Here is a 17,955-nt window from a genome sequence, read left to right as displayed (position 1 = left end):
GACTCGTGTCATTCGACCATTGACTGCTTTTGATGTCCAATTTGGTCATTTCCCATCAGGGAAGGTTGCGGCTATAAATAGCCACCCCGCTCCAACGTTGTGTGTTGGCTGCTCCGCTTGAAATTTCTGAGAAGATTGATTTGAGCAACCTCTCTCTGAGTGATTTGAGTTTAAGATCCATCGAGAGAAAAATCAAGAGCCCAAACTTAGATAGAGGTTTACCATCATAGTAGTTCTGAGTCAGAGTTCTTGTACCTATTACTCTTGAGAGTTGTGCACTCTCTAGACGGATAGGTTTCCGCTCGAGTGTTGAAGAGTTGTTGTCTTCACCGAGCTAGATCTTCAGCAACCAAGACTGATTGTGATTTGCGAAGGTCGACCAAAGGTTTGGAGATCGCCGACAAGTATCTACCACGAGTGAAATCAACCAGAGTTTGATTAGCTTTGTGTTGAAGGAGAATAAGGTGAAGAGAGTTTATCTTCCATGTTAAGTCACAGCCCTTCCGACCAAACATAGCACTTTGGCAGAAGGGTGAACTAGTCTACCAAATCTCTCTATCGCCATCGAGCACCACTGGTTCATTCTACTCTATTGCAATTCCTTCAGCAGTTTACTTTTGTGCTCTGTGTCGATATTTTTTTACCTGATTATTATCATCTGTTGTATCCTTCATTTACATCATTCATCTCTGTTATTTTGCATCAGATATCATTGTGTTCATCATGTTGCTTTCTCATCACTTGTTTTTGATTCATCACTGTCATGTTCCTCGATTCATCTGTGATATCATACTATAGTTTTATTTCGTTGTGTATGTCATGTTTTATCTCATGTTACTTCATGTGGTTGCCTGTAGCATTACTATCATTCTGATCAAACCTATGTTACTACATGCCCGTGCCATAATTGCTTCCTACGTCGATGAACATGGTCGCCATAACATCATGTTTCATTGAGCTGTTTTCCTTCGTACCTCATATTCGTTGTTGTGTTTGGGATCAGTTCAAAACTTTCAAAAGAAATTTTGAATCTCCCATTCACCCCCCCCCCTGGTCGATATACTCTCGGTCCTAACAATTTGTATCAGAGTAGGTACTCCCTATCTCTGTTTATTAAAGGTCTAACATCCTTGGAGTTTTGATTATGTCGTACGGAGGTAGATCCTTGCACTCTGAGAGATTTCCTATCTTCGATGGAAATGACTATCTCTACTGGAAGGAAAGGATGAGAATCATAATTCAAGATATCAACTATGATCTGTGGCAGATTGTGGAAGATGGCTACACTATTCAGCAACCGAATAATTCCAATTCCAATGACAAAACCAATTTGTAGTTGGATGCTCAAGCTAAAGATATCATCTGTAGCAGTCTCTCGAAGGATTTCTTCTTTCGATTCCAAATGCTTGACACTACAAAGCAACTTTGGGATGCCATCAAAAATGCTCATGAAGAATTCATTGCCAGATCAGATCCTCGCATTCAAATGCTTCGTGCTATGTTTGCTGGTTTCAGAAGTCTTCATGAGGAAAGTGCTATGGAAATCACTGATCGTTTGACAAACATTGTTGAAAGACTTCATCGGCGAGGAGTAACTGATGTCACCGATAGAGATGTGGTCAACAAGCTTGTGAGTGCTCTTCGTGAAACCTTTAATCCCATTGTAGCTGAAATCAAGCAAAGACCAGACTATGAAGAACTTCACTATGTTGAGATCATGACGTTGTTGTCTATTCATGAAGAAAAGATGGAACTGGAAAATGCAGATCAAGAATCTTCTTCGAAAAGTGAAGGAGAAATTCTCTCACACTATGGTAGTTCAGAAGAAGAAGAAGAAGATGTTGAGAATCAACACACCATCATCAGAGAACTAGAGATGCTAACAGAAAGGCTAAGTGATCTCAGAAGACAAAATCTATGCCTCACGAATGATGACGAATTTGATTTGCCTGCATCATCAAGAAAGTTACCCCCGAAAGAGATGAAGTGCTTCAAATGCAAACTATTTGGTCATCTTATGCAAACTGTCCTAGCTGGGAAGGAAAACCTAGTAACAGATGGAAATATCTTCACTGCAGTGGATTCACTCGAATGGATCGTCATACTAAGCTCTTGAAGAAAAATGAATCTTCCTCATTTTTTTCTAAGAGACTAGTCACTGACGTGAAAGCAAGAGCAACCATCGAATCAAACATGAAGAGAATATCATAGCTAAATAGAGCATGTGCTAGTATGACCCTGGATTCTGAAGAGGAGGCAACAGACACTGAATCAGATGATGAAGAATTCTACAAAAGGATAGGAAGGAGCAATGACTTCATTGCCTATGAATCATCTGAGAATTCACTCGAGACAGATACTGATGATGATGCTTCAAGTGATGATGAACCAATTGCATTCCGTCTCATGGCAAAATCATCTAAGGATCAGGTATTAGCAAAATACCAAAAATCTATGAATGGATATTCTCCTGAATATATTGACTATGCTAAACTTGTTAAGATTGCAAAATCTCAACAAGATGAGCTTGAAATGCTTGAAAGAAATCTCAGGAAAACCAAAGGATTACTGGTCGAAGAGATGGAGAAAAACCAATAGTTGATCGAATAGCAAGATGCTTTTTCTTCAACTACTGATGCTCTTACCAATCTATATGATTCTCTTATAGTTGACTACGAGAGTTTGTCAGATGAACTCCTTAACAGGAATCAAGAACTCGTGTCACTGAAAGAGTCTCACAACGAGTTGGCGAACGCTTCTTGTCTGTGTCAAAACAGGCGGATCTCGGGTAGGGGGTCCCGAACTGTGCGTCTAAGGCTAATGGTAACAGGAGGCGGGGGACACGATGTTACCCAAGTTCGGGCCCTCTCTATGGAGGTAATACCCTACTTCCTGCTTGATTGATCTTGATGAATATGAGTATTACAAGAGTTGATCTACCACGAGATCGTAAAGGCTAAACCCTAGAAGCCTAGCCTATGATTATGATTGTTGTTGTCTCTACAGACTAAACCCTCCGGTTTATATAGACACTGGAGGGGGCTAGGGTTACACAAAGTCGTTTACAGAGAAAGGAATCTACATATCGGAATCACCAAGCTTGACATCCACGCAAAGGAGAGTCCCATCCGGACATGGGAAGAAGTCTTATGTCTTGTATCTTCATAGCCCAACAGTCCGGCCCATGTTAATAGTCCGGCTGTCCAAAGACCCCTTAATCCGGGACTCCCTCAATAGCCCCTGAACCAGGCTTCAATGACGATGAGTCCGGCGTGCAAATTGTCTTCGGCATTGCAAGGCGGGTTCCTCCTCCGAATATCCCAAAATCATCTTCGAACTAAAATAGTGTTCGGCTCTGCAAAACAAATCCCACACACAACCGTAGAGAGTATAATATTTTCACGAGTCCAATCCGCTGACAATTTTTGTAACAAGACATTACGTCATCGGCCGGCGATTATTTTGAATCGTTTCCCAGCCTGCCACCCCACGTTTCGAGAGGCGGTTTTATTGGCACGTCTTGTCAAAGGAGAGATCGTGTCCCCTTATTGCGGGATTTTCATCAACACGGGTGTGGGTAACCCAACCGTTCTGTTGGCATGATTCCTTGGGAATAGGCATGTTTTAAGGCCGTGGAGGGGACGTTTGATACTCGTCGCCTTTATAAAGGGGCTAAGACCTGTCCTTTCCCTTCCATGCTAATCCTTTCCTCCACCACCCACCTCAAGTTCCAACACCCAAGGGTCAATCCAGGCCCTTCGAGCTTCCAGCCATGTCCAGACCGAGCATTCAAGGCCGGTGGATGGCCTCTTCTATCACAGAGGAGGATATATCGAAGCTCAGGGAGGCAAGATACTTGACTGCAGAAATCCTCCACAGGCTTCCTGCTCAAGGGCAGGTTATTCCTTCTCCCAGATCCAATGAGAAGGTCATGTTTATCTCTCATTTCCTCCGAGGGGTTGCGCATGGTGGTGTTGAGTTCTTGGAGGGATCTCTTTTAGGGATCAGGGAGTTCACAATTTTTCGGATGAAGCAAGAGCCGGAGTGAAGAGGTTCTACGCCATCAACGAGCAGTCAGATCGGCATGTACGAGATTGAGAATGTTTTAGGGTTACATATTGTACGGCCACCAGATGCGCCGTGGTAATCCGCCGATTCCGATACCGACTCAGAGTATTGCATTGTTTAATTGCCGTTCCTAGTGCACGTGAAGCAGATTAGATCCATGGCAGGCAAAATACGCGGATTTGTCTTAAGTCCCGAGGATTAGGCTGATCAATGGAAGTCACAGCTGGTGCACGCGACCTCCGCGTCAAATCCGTCTGAAAGAAAAAAGAAAAGTAATATGCCAGGCCAGTACATCGCCACGTACAGACACAAGCTCCTGGGAGAATTTATTTGTGGACTAGTATTGTTTTACGAATCCTTACTAAAGCAAATCTGTGCACAAGGAGGTGCTTTGTCAGTCAAACCCAGTGGTCAAAATCAACTGTCGTCGTTTACATCACAGCAAGCCGACCGCGATTGACGTGAAGACAGATTACTGAACCAGTTATTATTGTACTAGTACGGGCTATACAAGGAACAGGGTGTTTTGGTGCTTTCTGCTCGTTGCATGTTCGATTAGGAATCGGGGAACTAGCAATAATGTGACAGGGCTGAAGCATGGAAGGTTCATGCGTTGAGCATACAAGGATGAACAGGATACGGAGTTGAAAAGGAAGAAGAAGAAAAACACAAAGCCATCACGACCCGGAAACGGACTGGGCCGCAGGCTCCGCCGTTCGCCTTGCGCCGAGTCACCTGAGCTGCCGTTGCCGCCTTGCGGATGTTCTTCTGCCGCGGCCGCGGCCGTGCATCATCGGGCGCCCGTCCGAGTCGCCTATTACCCTGTCTCTGTTGCCACGGCGCGCTCCACTTCTGGCAAGACGCCGCATCTTCCGCCAGAGTCGCCGGTGCCTCGCTTTGTGTGTGATCAAGCCACGCTGGCTCCGCTCTGCCCCGCCCCGCGCGGCCGTACTCTCCCGCCGCCGCGGCTTGCCCCATTGGGGTTACTACCACTGCTGGAGTCGCGCCAAGCCGCCAGGCCGTTTCATGTTGCCCTTGCCGTGACTCGCCTCCGCCTCTGCCGGGACACCGGCCCGCAGCCATACCAAAGTTGCTTCGGCCTCATTTCCGACTCCAAATCGCCTCTAAGCCGCCGGTGTGCCCGCCGGTTCGCAGCTGGGGCCGCCCGTGTGCTCTTTCCATAATCCATGTGTTGGCTCGCACCGCGCCTCGGTTTCCACCATTGACGCACCCCGGCCGTGAGCCGCTGTCGACGCACCGTCCGAGAGCTGCCCAGCAGCCGCCGTTAAACCGCTGCACCACGAGCAGCAAACCGCGAGCTTCCACCTATAAAGCCACACGGCCTCGAGCCGCCGCCTCTGTGACCAGCCTTGCCACCACCGCTACCAGCAAGTAGCCTCCGCCCGTGACCCGCTGTCACGGTTGCCACGCCGCGCCACCATCTCACCACCCCTACCGGGCCCGTGTGCGTCGGCTACTGCCAGGTCTGCTCCGCTTCTCCGCTTACACGCGGGCTTTGACCCGCCACCAAGCTGGTCTCGGCCTACGCCTCTCAGTCGCAGAGCCGCCCGTTTTCCGGGCCGCACTTGTCGCGAGCCACCGGCGCCCCTCTACAGCTGCAGCACCAGCCTCAACCCCGCCGTTGCTACAGTAACTACCTGGGTTTGCAGTCTCAATGCTCGCTTCAGCTGTAGCCTGTCGCCGTGGCCGCGACCCGCCATGGCCTTGTGCCACTTCAGACGCGCTCCGCCACATGCCGTTGTTGCCGGTTCATCTCCGTTCCAAGTTACCGCTGCATCCCACATAAGGCCAAGTACTGGTAGTACTTTGTCTGCTCAAAGGTTGAAATCGCAGTACAAGACATCCTGGACAGATTCTAGCGGACATTTCATGTTTGCTGTCCAAATAAATCAGGTGTGCGTAAGTCGCCACCCGTGCAGCTTAATCTACATCAACCCACCGGAGCCGCGTTCAGCCGCCCTTGCCGCTTTGAGCCGCCGAGGCTATATTAAGTCGCCGGTCTGCCTGAGCCGCCAGAACTATATTGAGTCGCTCGTCTGCCTGAGCCACCTCTGTAGCGATAAACGGATCATCCGTCATCCGAACAAATCAGGTGATATCCATCCAAGTTTGTCTTATTAGCACATGTTGTTTTTGTCAAAGAATAGTTTATCTTTGCCTTGGTCTGCAATATTGTTTATGCAGGGCAATTATGCATGACAAAAAGTGATATTATACCGCGGAGATGGAGGCACGCCAACATCTTTTGGCACAGGTGATCGACGTTACTCAACGGACTCCCACACCGGCTTACAACACCGTGGCCGTCTCTCGCGACCGCGCCGGCTTACAACGCCGTGGCCGTCTCTTGCGGTCTGGTCTACATCAACACATCGGGCCGCACTTGTCTGCATGAGTTGTTTATTGAGTATGAGCAAGTCACTACTTGGGAAGCCCGGTTTTCTTCCAACAAATTGGAGGCAAATTATCATATATTATCAGCCACCATCTGCACTGAATGGCTTAATGGGCAGGCACACAAGTCGCCGCCACTGCGGTTTGGTTAACTTCAAACAACCAGTTGGAAGGAACCATTGGCCGAGTTGCTGACACGGCTCATACGGGATCATTTATAACCCGCCGCAGTCACCTCAACCTTCTGTGGATTCACATCGCGTTATCAACGCTAATGATATACACCTTCTGCTATGGACAAATATGGAGAATCTCAAGCCAACTCTTCAACTCATCCTGAGACTCGGGGGCTACAATGGTATGGCTCGGCAAAATTAGCCGGTTTCAATGAATTCAAGAACTCCAGGTCATTGAAGGGAAGATAACCCGGCCCTGGAGGCTACTGCTTTATTGGCGAATAGTTAAAAGCCGTCAGAAAAATTTCCGGTTTAAAATACAGCTCAAGAGACATCTCTCTCCCGCAAAGCTTTGAAGCTCTCAAAACCGGTTCAACATCCGGATCAAGGTAAATTTGTCCCTTACAAAGCTTTGAGGATCTCAATATCCGGTTTAAGGATTTCCGGTTCAGAAAAGAATTAATCTCTCGCAAGTTCGAGATCTCAGACAAATTAATGGTTACCAAAGGGAACTTGCTGCCATGATGCACGGTTCAAAACATGGGTATCCTATCTTACAGCTTATCTTATTATGGTCACTTGGGGGCTTCCTGCTCATCAAGCATAGCTATCAGTATCCTCTTGATCGGCGCAATGCCAAAACTTATATGGTCATTTGGGGGCTTCCTGTTCAAACATAGGTCATATTCGAACCAAAGAGAACATAGATGTTGATACCCTTTTGATTAGCAAACTATTGAACCTACTTGGGGGCTTCTTGATCGTATCCGAATCATAGCTCAACCCCTTTGGGAATCGACGTGGATCGTATTCGAATCAGCATCGTTAAACAACTTTTAAGGTCATTTGGGGGCTTCCTGTTCAAACATAGGTCGTATTCGAACCAAAGAGAACATAGCTGTCGATAACCACTTTGATCGGCAACGCCAACGCCACTGGGGGCTACATGATCGTATTCGAATCTTAGCTTAACCCCTTTGGAACGGTTTACTGATCGTATTCGAATCAGAAGCCTCAAAATTTTTATCTGTTTTTATACAATCGCAAGTATTTGAGTTGTCACAAATATCATATGTGCCGGCTTTTACAGACTTGAGTTATCAACTTCACTGTCCGGGCCACATAAGCCAGCGGTATCATTCAAAGGATCATAGGGATCTTGTGATCTACTTGTGTGCAGGATAAGACTACATTTGGGTGGTTACCCGCCCTGGCTTTTGACGTTAAGTCGCCAGGGCATATGTTGTTTAAACTCTTTGCAGGATTTGCAGAAATATGACATATAAATGATTAAGTTCAAGCTTATTATCAAAGTTGATGCTTCAAAATGATTATTCGTTCTAGATTTTTCTCAAAGGCTATAAGCCGCCGGGTTATAAAAATTCCGGCTTACAATGGAGGTGTATTCAATCGCCATCGGCCAAGAGCCGCCGGGTATTTAAACTCTGGATTTACTAATCAACAGATGATGTATTCAAAGTCGCTTTGGTGCAATGGCTATTCTTTTATTAATGGATATGATTTATTCTACAATGGAAGGAATAGTCCCGAGTCGCTGCAGGCTTACGACCCGGCACTTGGGGGCTACATTATTCAAATTGAGGTTACATCAAATATGCAAGTCTCATGTCGTTGCAAGCATGCACCATGGCACTTGGGGGCTAATGCAAAGTCATTTTTGTTCACCTCATCAAAGATCCGACTCATCACATCGTAATGAGCCGGCCCTTGGGGGCTACCAATTGCTCCTATCAAAAATTCAAGGTACACAAGCATTAATCCATTATATTGAACGATTCACTATTCAGTTGGTAGAGTACAAAGCTCTTAACCTTGTGGACGTGGGTTCAAGCCCCACGGTGGAGATTATATTATATGATGTTATTATCAATTATATACAAAGTCCCAGCTCAGTATTATCTTACTAAGCCGGCCCTTGGGGGCTACACATTGCTGTTCAAGTTTACATGGTTATATCTACAAAGTCCCTGCTCATTATTGCATAATGACCCAACCTTTGGGGGCTACACTGGTTGAAGTTTTTTATGAGCATAAGGCAATTTCAAGTCCCATGTTGCTGCAAGCATGACAACCCGGCACTTGGGGGTTACATATATGGAGTATTCAGTTTTTACTAGTGACTGAGATGAACATGGATTTCTTCAAAGTGGCAGTAATTATATGGAAACAAGTCACAAATCATCACTTTGTTCTGTTCAAGACTTGGGGGCTACAGGTAATATGGATATAAGGGAGAACTATCTTCCAATTTTCAGTTTTGAGTAAACCAGATTGACCCGGCATCACCAATCATTATGACCCGGTGTCTGCAACAATCATAACCCGGCGTCATCAATAATCATGAACCGGCATTCGCAACAATCATGAACCGGCGTTGGAAACAATCATGACCAGGAATTATCAGTTTTTATAATCCGGTGATTTTGGAAATCAGAGATCGGCAAGTTCTATATTTTCAAACCGGCTGAATATCATATGAGTATTTCAAGACCAATATTTCTTAAGCCGGCGCTTTGGAAGCCGACTCAAGTGGATTATTCTTCACAATATTTCTCTATGAGACACCAACGTCAGCAATTTGAGTATGAAGATGGTTTATTGACCCGGATTTTTTAGAAGGAGGAAATGACAAGGACTTAAGGATGATCAAGTGCCGGCTTACAAGAATATTAACCCGGAGCACAGCCTATCAATTTTGTTCTTGTATTTATTTTGCAGCATAAGTTTACCATGGATAAATCCAAGCTAAACTGGGGGCTAATGTCGGGGATATACCCTGCGGTATGACCCGACCGGATGTATAACCCGAACGGACTTGGCGATTCATTGATGACCCGCCCTGACTGGATGACTTACTAAGTGACCCGCCCGAGCCTGGCGACTTATGGGTGACCTGGCAAGGGGATCAGAGGAGCGACAAGACTCGGGGGCCCAAGAGGCTCAAGGCCCGGAAGGCCGGCTTACGTTATGGTAGGCCGGTTTAAGAGGAAGAAAGCAAAACCCGGACTTGTATTCAACTTGTAAGAAAAGATAGACTAGTCCTAGTCCTACTAGGACTCCACATATAACCCGCCCCTCTAACTTATATAAGGAGGGGCAGGGCTCCCGAAAGAGGGGGGAGCAAGAAACAATCTCTAGGGCTAGACACAAAGAGGAGAGCCGGCTTATGCGGCGACTCCCTCATGATCATAATGAGACCTAGCCACAAACAGCATGTAGGGTTATTACCGGATGATGTTTCCCGGGGCCCGAAGCTGTCTAAACCCTTGTCTTGTGTTGCGTCTCTCGATTCCGCTCAACCCCTCTCAAGCTACCACATAGATGCGTTGGCCTCGCGACTAAGTACTCACACTAAGGACATCTGCCGTGACAATTCTACGACACTTGGGTTTGCTCTTCATCCCTTCGTTCGATGGCTCATGTTTTATTACGGACTAGATTTTCATGATCTAGCTCTAGACTCCTTCCTTCACATCTCGGCGTTTATCATCACGTGTGAGGCCTTCCTCCGTATTTCCCCACACTTCGGCTTATGTCTTAAGACCTTTAACGTGAAACCGAAGGTAATCGATGGGAAACAAGCAAAATGGGGAGGTGCTTCAATAAGCAAACTTACCACTTCTCCTTGGCCAAAGGGCTCCTTCGCAGAATCTGACCTATGGCAACGGGAGTGGTTTTACATTACCGAACCCTGTGGAAAAAAGTGGGCAGCCACACCTGCGTTTTGATCTGGCCCTTCGTTACAGCTTGCAACGTTGGTTAACAAGGGGCTGGACTGGAGTTCCATTGATGAAGTGCAGATGTTGCAAAGTCGCATTCGGAGTCTCATTGAAAAGGACGCCGGTCTTACCAATATATTCAAAGTAATGTTAGTCCGTCGGATCCTACCGTGTTAGCGACGTCCTCTCCACATGTAGGAGTTCAATCCGGAAGGTCCACGGACCCTTTAGCACTTCTCTGGCACAATGCTCAGAGGGATGTGGGAATTATTCTTCAGCGCACGAAAACAGTGGTCGAATACTATAGAATACATCGGTCTTGACTGCAATCATCCAGATACTCCGGTAAGCACTTACACTCCCGAACACAGTTTAATCAAATTCCTCATAACAATGTACTGATAAAACTCTACTCGGCCAGGGCTGGATAAAGAAGGCGGAGAGAATTAGGTGTTCGGCTCCACTTCCCGAAGACTCTGCCGATCCGGTGTTAACAAGGATGCTGGCTTCGGCACCATATCAAGTGCCGGCGGGGAAAGATAAGGAGGAGGGCAGGAGGGCCCAGAGTGGGCCCCCATTTGAGAGGTGTGTTGAACAGCACGTCCGGGGAGATTAAAACTCCTTCTTTCGAAGATGGAAGGGAAACTGACATCTCTTCTTATCATGGGGAGAAGAGGATCGCTTCCAAGGACTTGAATACCAAGGCTTCTAAGTGAGGGAAGATATCCCTATCAGGGGGATTTGGTACGGGAGGTGACGCTAACGCGCAGTCTCTCCGTAAAGACATGCCTTTAGCTTAATCGTAAGTGAACAAGGGTGTTTTAAACATATCCCCTTCTTTCCTGGTCGGCAGAGTAATATTTAAAATGTATGTTTGCAGTCCGGCATGCAGCCTTCCTCAACAGTCCTCCTCCTCGGGGGATCTCCTTCCAGAGATAATGGAGAGCAAAACTCCTCCATAGATCTCCTTGCCCGATAAGGCAGACGACACTGAGGTATCGTCCCAGAAGATCTCTCCCGATCAATAGATGGTACAAGGGACAGTGACGACCGTGCCCGAAGATGATGATACTCCGTCCGCCCAGGGTTCGGGGTGTGCGGCCCCTACAGGAGACCATAACAAAGGCTCCGAATTGTCCGGGCTTCCGAGGGACGGCGCCCTATGCTCTGGATCTAGAGGCGCCGGATACTTTGATGGACATGTTGTAGCACGCGTCCATCTAAGAGGAACATCGTACCTTGATGGGTACGGTGGTTGAAAGGGTTCGGTCCGCAAAAGCGGATTGAATGAAGCCTTTACGAGCCTGCTAAGAGGCTTCGAGGTACATGATGTAATGTTTTTAATTGTGTTATAAATGCAAAAATGCACCTGTGTATAGATAGTAGCCCCTGAGACTCTGGTTGATATCCAAAGGGAGGCGATCAGAGGATCAAAAATATATGCCCAGGAAATGATCTGACTAATTAAAACACAGGTTGTTACATCCGTGGCAACTGCTTAGGCTACAGAGGTAGCACAACTGAAGCAGAAAGTTGATGTAGCAGATGATGACATCGCGCTTATTAACAGGTGGCTCGACGAGGCGCTTGGGGCACTCAATACATGCTAGTATTATGAAATGAGTGTGACACCGAGAATTTGTATATGCATGACTGCAAATAGTGCCGCCGCCGTTGAGACCCTTCGGGTTGAACTTGCCCAGGCCAAGGAGAAAGCCAGGATGAGTAATGCGGCTGCCGAAAAGGTGGCTGCTGAATTGAAGGCCAAACAGGCTGCCCAGCGCCAGTGCGAGGAGAAAACTATGGCGCTGGAGCTGAAGGATGCCGCTGGCCGATGCGAATTGCTCGAAAAAGATAACCAAGACAAAACGGCTAATCTTGACAAGGCCTTGCAAGAGGCGAGAGAAGCACGATCTGAGTCTAGAGTGGCTCGGGAGGAGATCCGACAAGCTGGGGAGATAGCGGCTGGTAAGACCTTCTTATTGCAAACTAAATTCAGCGATCTGAAGTATGCCCCGCTTAATCAGGTGTGGAGTTCTCCAGATGCATTGTTGGACTTGCCGAAGAGTGTCTTTGATGCGACGCAGTTTTTCCAAGCGCAAGGACACGCGAGAGAAAAGCTTTTCTGGTCGCAGTTTAGCATGCCCAAGCGTCCATTGTTGATGAACAAACAAATGACCCTGTGGGCCGAGCTCCCCAAGCTATCCGGATCTGCCATGAGGGACGTCGTAGTCCCGTTGTGGCCGACTGAGCCAATTCTGAATAGCTATTTCAGTTTGGTGTGGCGACTTGTTGATGCGGTACCGCGTATCGACGCTGTGAAGCGGTCAACGTGCATAGAAGGTGCACGGATGGCCCTTGCCCATGCCAAGACGTACTGAGCGAAGATGAAGGCCACCGATATTCCAGCAAAAATTCCACCCGAGGGCAAGTACTATCACGCGCCAGAACATTATTTTGAAGATGTCATAGAGGGTGCCCGCTTAATAGAGGGTCAGTGCTCGAAAGATATTATGTTCGAGTGAAGTTGTATTGATACTGTAAAAAACATATTATGATATATTTAAGGCTATGTTATTTGTACTTTTGCCTAACAATTTTTTGGTGCCTCCTGTGCGGCCGTTTTTATATAATCTGAAAGTTTGCCAGTCGTCTGCTTCAGCCCCTCTTGCGTATAACGCTGGGGTGTTCAGAAAAGTATTTGATCACTCTTGACCCAACGTCTTGGTCCATTAAGGAGGTGTCAATGCGGCGAACCAGGCAATCGGACTATAGGGTTTTAACACTTTCACTTAGCCATAGGAGTTTGACGGTGGGAATATGATATAGCCCCTGGTACGTACGCGGTTATCCGAATACGGTGCGTTTACCTACGTGAAAAATAGTCCTTCATTAATGTGAAAGGAATCGCGAAGATTTTGCTTAGTCATCGAGTGGTTGACCAGCTCTCGCCGCATCATGGCAGTCAGTTTTCGACTTTCTCTACTGAGGTGCTCATCCGGATGAACTAGGACACAACCGCAGTAGTTCTCCCTTTACTACCCTAGCCGATATAGCGGAACGTAAGGTAGTAAGCACAGGAGCCGGGCAACCCAACTATTGACCAAAGACATGATTCGGAGCTGATGCATATAAGGCCAAACTCGCGATGTCGAACACTCCCTATAGGTGTTCGGACTTCTCAATATATACCGGGCTGAATACAGCCGCTGGTGATAGACCCTGGTATCAAGGCATGTATGGCAATCTAACATGGGGAAAGAACGCAGGTGGTGAGAGCATAAATCTCAAATCACAATACGGACCAAGCTGCTTCTATAACATCCACTTTAGTACGGCGAGTCATATATTTATAGGTAATGCCGATATCTTTCTTGGACACTTTACATGCCAGGAAAGTATAAAACAAAAGGAGATAAAAAGGTTTACACAGGATCTTAATCTAAAAAGAAACCTTAATGCGGGGCCCTGCTGCACGTCTGCGCCGTTTTCTCCATTGTGAAGTATCCTTGAAGGGTATAGTGTGATGGACATCTGTAAAAAGGGAACGTGAAGTATCCTTGAAGGGTATAGTGTGATGGCCATCTGTAAAAAGGGAAAAAAACCAGGTAAAAGAATCTGGTGTGGCCATAAGTAAAGCTGGTTCGTTTTAATGAACCGTGAAAGATAACTTCTGGAGTCCGAATAGGGTCGAGCCGAACTATGGACTTTTTGTGTGCAGTGTGCCCCCGGTGCCACCCAAGGAATTTTGAGTGTATATTTGTGTATACGTGGCACATGTGCTAACTCCTTATGGGGAGGTCGATGGGGGCGTGGCTGCTAATCGAGCTCGGGTTTATCTGAGCTGTTGCACTGAGGTGTGTGCCAAATACATTTAGCTGTGTCTGCGGTCTTAACGATCGATGAGCTGCTTGGCTTAAATAGGCCGTTTTGTGCGTCGACTGCTAGAGCCGCCGTGTATTCTTCTATACGAAGGGAGTGCTCCGTATTTCCGCTGACCGTAATGACGCCACGTGGTCCAGGCATTTTGAGTTTTAGATAAGCATAATGTGGGACTGCATTAAAACGGGTGTAGGCCGTTCTTCCGAGTAGTGCATGATAGCCACTTCGGAATGGAGCTATGTCGAAGATTAGTTCTTCGCTTCGAAAGTTATCGGGAGAGCCGAATACAACCTCCAATGTTAAAGAGCCCGTGCAGCGGGCTTCTACGCCCGGTATAACTCCTTTAAAGGTAGTGCCGCTTGGCTTGATTCTTGACGGGTCTATCCCCATCTTGCGGACAGTGTCCTGATATATCAGATTGAGACTGCTGCCGCCGTCCATAAGGACTCGAGTGAGGTGGTATCCGTCGATTATTGGGTCAAGCACTAGGGCAGCTGAACCCCCGTGACGGATACTAGTTGGATGATCCCTGGGATCAAAGGTGATCGGGCAGACCGACCATGGGTTGAATTTGGGGGCGACGGGCTCGACGACATAGACATCTCGGAGTGCGCATTTGCGCTCCCTTTTTGGCATATGAGTGACATAGATCATGTTTACTGTTTTGATCTCCGGTGGAAATTTCTTCTGTCCCCCCGTGTTCGGCTGGCGAGATTCGTCCTCGTCTTCTCTCCGAGGTTCCTTCCCCTTGTATTCGGCGTTGAGTTTGCCGGCCTGCTTGAAGACCCAACAACTACGGTTGGTATGGTTCGCAGGTTTAGCGGGGTTGACGTGGATTTGGCAGGGCCTGTCTAGAATTTTATCCAGGCTGGATGGACCAACTTTATTGCCTTTAAATGGCTTCTTCCGTTGACCGGGTCTAGAGCCCCTGAATCCGGCGTTTACCGCTATATTGTCTGGGCTTTCTTCATTGTTCCGGCGTTTGTTTTTGTAGCGTCATGGTTTTCCATTGCCATCCCTGACCTTAGATGTGCCAGGATCACTGGTGCTGCTACGGGCTAACCAGCTATCCTCACCCGCGCAAAAGCGGGTCATGGGTGTAGTTAGGGCTGCCATTGTCCTTGGCTTTTCCTGGCCAAGGTGTTTGGCTAGCCATTCGTCCCGGACACTGTGTTTGAAGGCTGCTAAGGCTTCGGCGTCCGAACAATCAATGATTTGGTTCTTCTTAGTGAGAAACCGGTTCCAAAGCTTACGGGCTAATTCTCCAGGTTGCTGGATTATGTGACTTAGATCATCTGCATCCGGGGGCCGGACATAGGTCCCTTGGAAATTGGCCCAAAAAGCATCCTCAAGTTCTTCCCAACTTCCAATGGAGTTTTCAGGGAGGCTTTTCAGCCAGTGCCAAGATGGTCCTTTCAGCTTGAGGGGTAAGTATTTGATGGTGTGGAGATCATCTCCGCGAGCCATGTGGATGTGAAGAATAAAGTCTTCTATCCAAACCGCAGGGTCCGTCGTTCCATCATATGCCTCGATGTTTACGGGTTTAAACCCTTCGGAAAATCATGCTCCAGCACCTCATCGATGAAGCACAGGGGGTGTGCGGCACCCCTATATTTGGCTGTGTCGTGGCAGGGTCCGACGGTTGTAATGTTCGGTATTGGTTCCGAACTGGTAAATGATCGACATATTTGGTTTGATAATCGTGATCCCGTGTAGGAGCATGTTCCCTGGATCCATAGATGGACCTGGTTTTGCTAGCCTTTTTGTCCGGGTCCTCACATAGATTGTGTTTCTGGTCCTGAGCCACAACCTCCCTTCCTTTACGGGGAGGCGGTGCGGGCTTGTGTGCGGCATTGCTAGCCGCTCTGTCTCGACCACGAGGTGGTCGGTCCGGCTTGTTGGCCGTATTGTTTTTCAGCGATATAGGCGCAATAGCCTCGTCGTCGAATTCGGGAAGCAGCTTACGCTTAGGATAGCTCTTTGTTGGCGATTATCGCCGTATTTTTCCTCAGCGTCTAGCACTTCGTTCCATCTGTCATTGAGCGTATGCTATGCGGCTTTAAGACGCTGCTTCTGCTTCTTCAGGCTCCTTGCAGTGGCGATAAGCCTTTGATGGAGGCGTTCTTGTTCTAATGGTTCTTCTGGGACGACAAATTCGTCGTCGCCCAGGCTGATCTCCTCTTCAGAGACAGGTTGATAATTGCTATCTTTGGCATCGCTGTGGTCAGACAACATCCCCGGACTGTGTTCGCCGTCCTCTCGCACGTCCTGCTCCAATGCTGGGTCTGCAGGGTCCTCGGCTTGGTCCGGATTGTCACCGTTGTCCGTGACAATGTTGCTGTTTTTCCCTTTACCGGAGTGAGATCAGCACTTATGACGCCGACGCTTGGGAGGTTCATCGACAGGCATATCATTATCGCCGTCGGCCTCCTTCTCTTTAAGTGTGTCCACCATGTATATACCGTATGAGGATGTAGCCGTCCATCGCCCTATGGGTGGTGGTTTTTGTGCCTGCTCCTCTCCAGCATCGTCGTCCATACCGTCGATGTCTTAGGAGCCGTAATCGAGCGTGTCGGTTAAGTATTCGACAGTGGCGATGAAGTGGATGGTGGGTGGGAAGCGAAATTCTCCGTCATCAGCTTCTCGTTCAAACCGGATATAATTCGACTGTGAGTCCCCTGACAATGAGGGCTTTCAATGAGTTTAACACATCGCCTAGAGGTGAGTGCGGGAAGATGTCCGTGGAGCTAAACTCCAAGATCGGCGCCCAATCAGGTTCGATGGACGTGGATGCACACGGTCCGGAACCTATGGCCGGAGACGAATCCGAGGTTCCGGTGACACAAGCCCAGCTCGATGTTGTGTCTGTGTGCGGCTCGAACGCCGCCGAATCTGCGGCTTTCATGGCGGGGTTGAGCTTCCCGTCCTCGGACGGCGCGGTTCGCTCCGGATCTAGGGCCAGAGCAGTTACGGGCGTTATCTCCTGAGCACGGTCCGATGACAGATTTAGGTCAAGTTCATCATGGTGGCAGGGGACAGCCGTCATGGGCTCGAGTCCGTCGAAGATCAAGTCTCCACTGATATCGGCCACGAAATTCAGGCTTCCAAATCTGACCCGATGGCCAGGGGCGTAGCTGTCGATCTGCTCTAGATGGCCGAGCGAGTTGCCCGCAGTGCGAAGCCACCGAATACGAAGATCTGTACGGGGAGGAATATCTCCCCCTGGACTGCGTTGTTGTAGATGATTGATGGAGCCATCAAGCCTTCTAGTGATGACGCAACGGAACTCTCAATGAAATCACCAATATCGATGTCAAAACCGGCGGATCTCGGGTAGGGGGTCCCGAACTGTGCATCTAAGGCTAATGGTAATAGGAGGCGGGGGACACAATGTTTACCCAGGTTCGGGCCCTCTCTATGGAGCTAATACCCTACTTCCTGCTTGATTGATCTTGATGAATATGAGTATTACAAGAGTTGATCTACCACGAGATCGTAAAGACTAAACCCTAGAAGCCTAGCCTATGATTATGATTGTTGTTGTCTCTACGGACTAAACCCTCCGGTTTATATAGACACCAGAGGGGGCTAGGGTTACACAAAGTCGGTTACAGAGAAAGGAATCTACATATCCGAACCACCAAGCTTGCCATCCACGCAAAGGAGAGTCCCAT

The sequence above is a fragment of the Triticum aestivum genome, chromosome 1B (assembly GCF_018294505.1).
Source record: "Triticum aestivum cultivar Chinese Spring chromosome 1B, IWGSC CS RefSeq v2.1, whole genome shotgun sequence".
In the NCBI taxonomy this organism is placed as follows: Eukaryota; Viridiplantae; Streptophyta; class Magnoliopsida; order Poales; family Poaceae; genus Triticum; species Triticum aestivum.
This window is presented reverse-complemented; position numbering follows the sequence as displayed.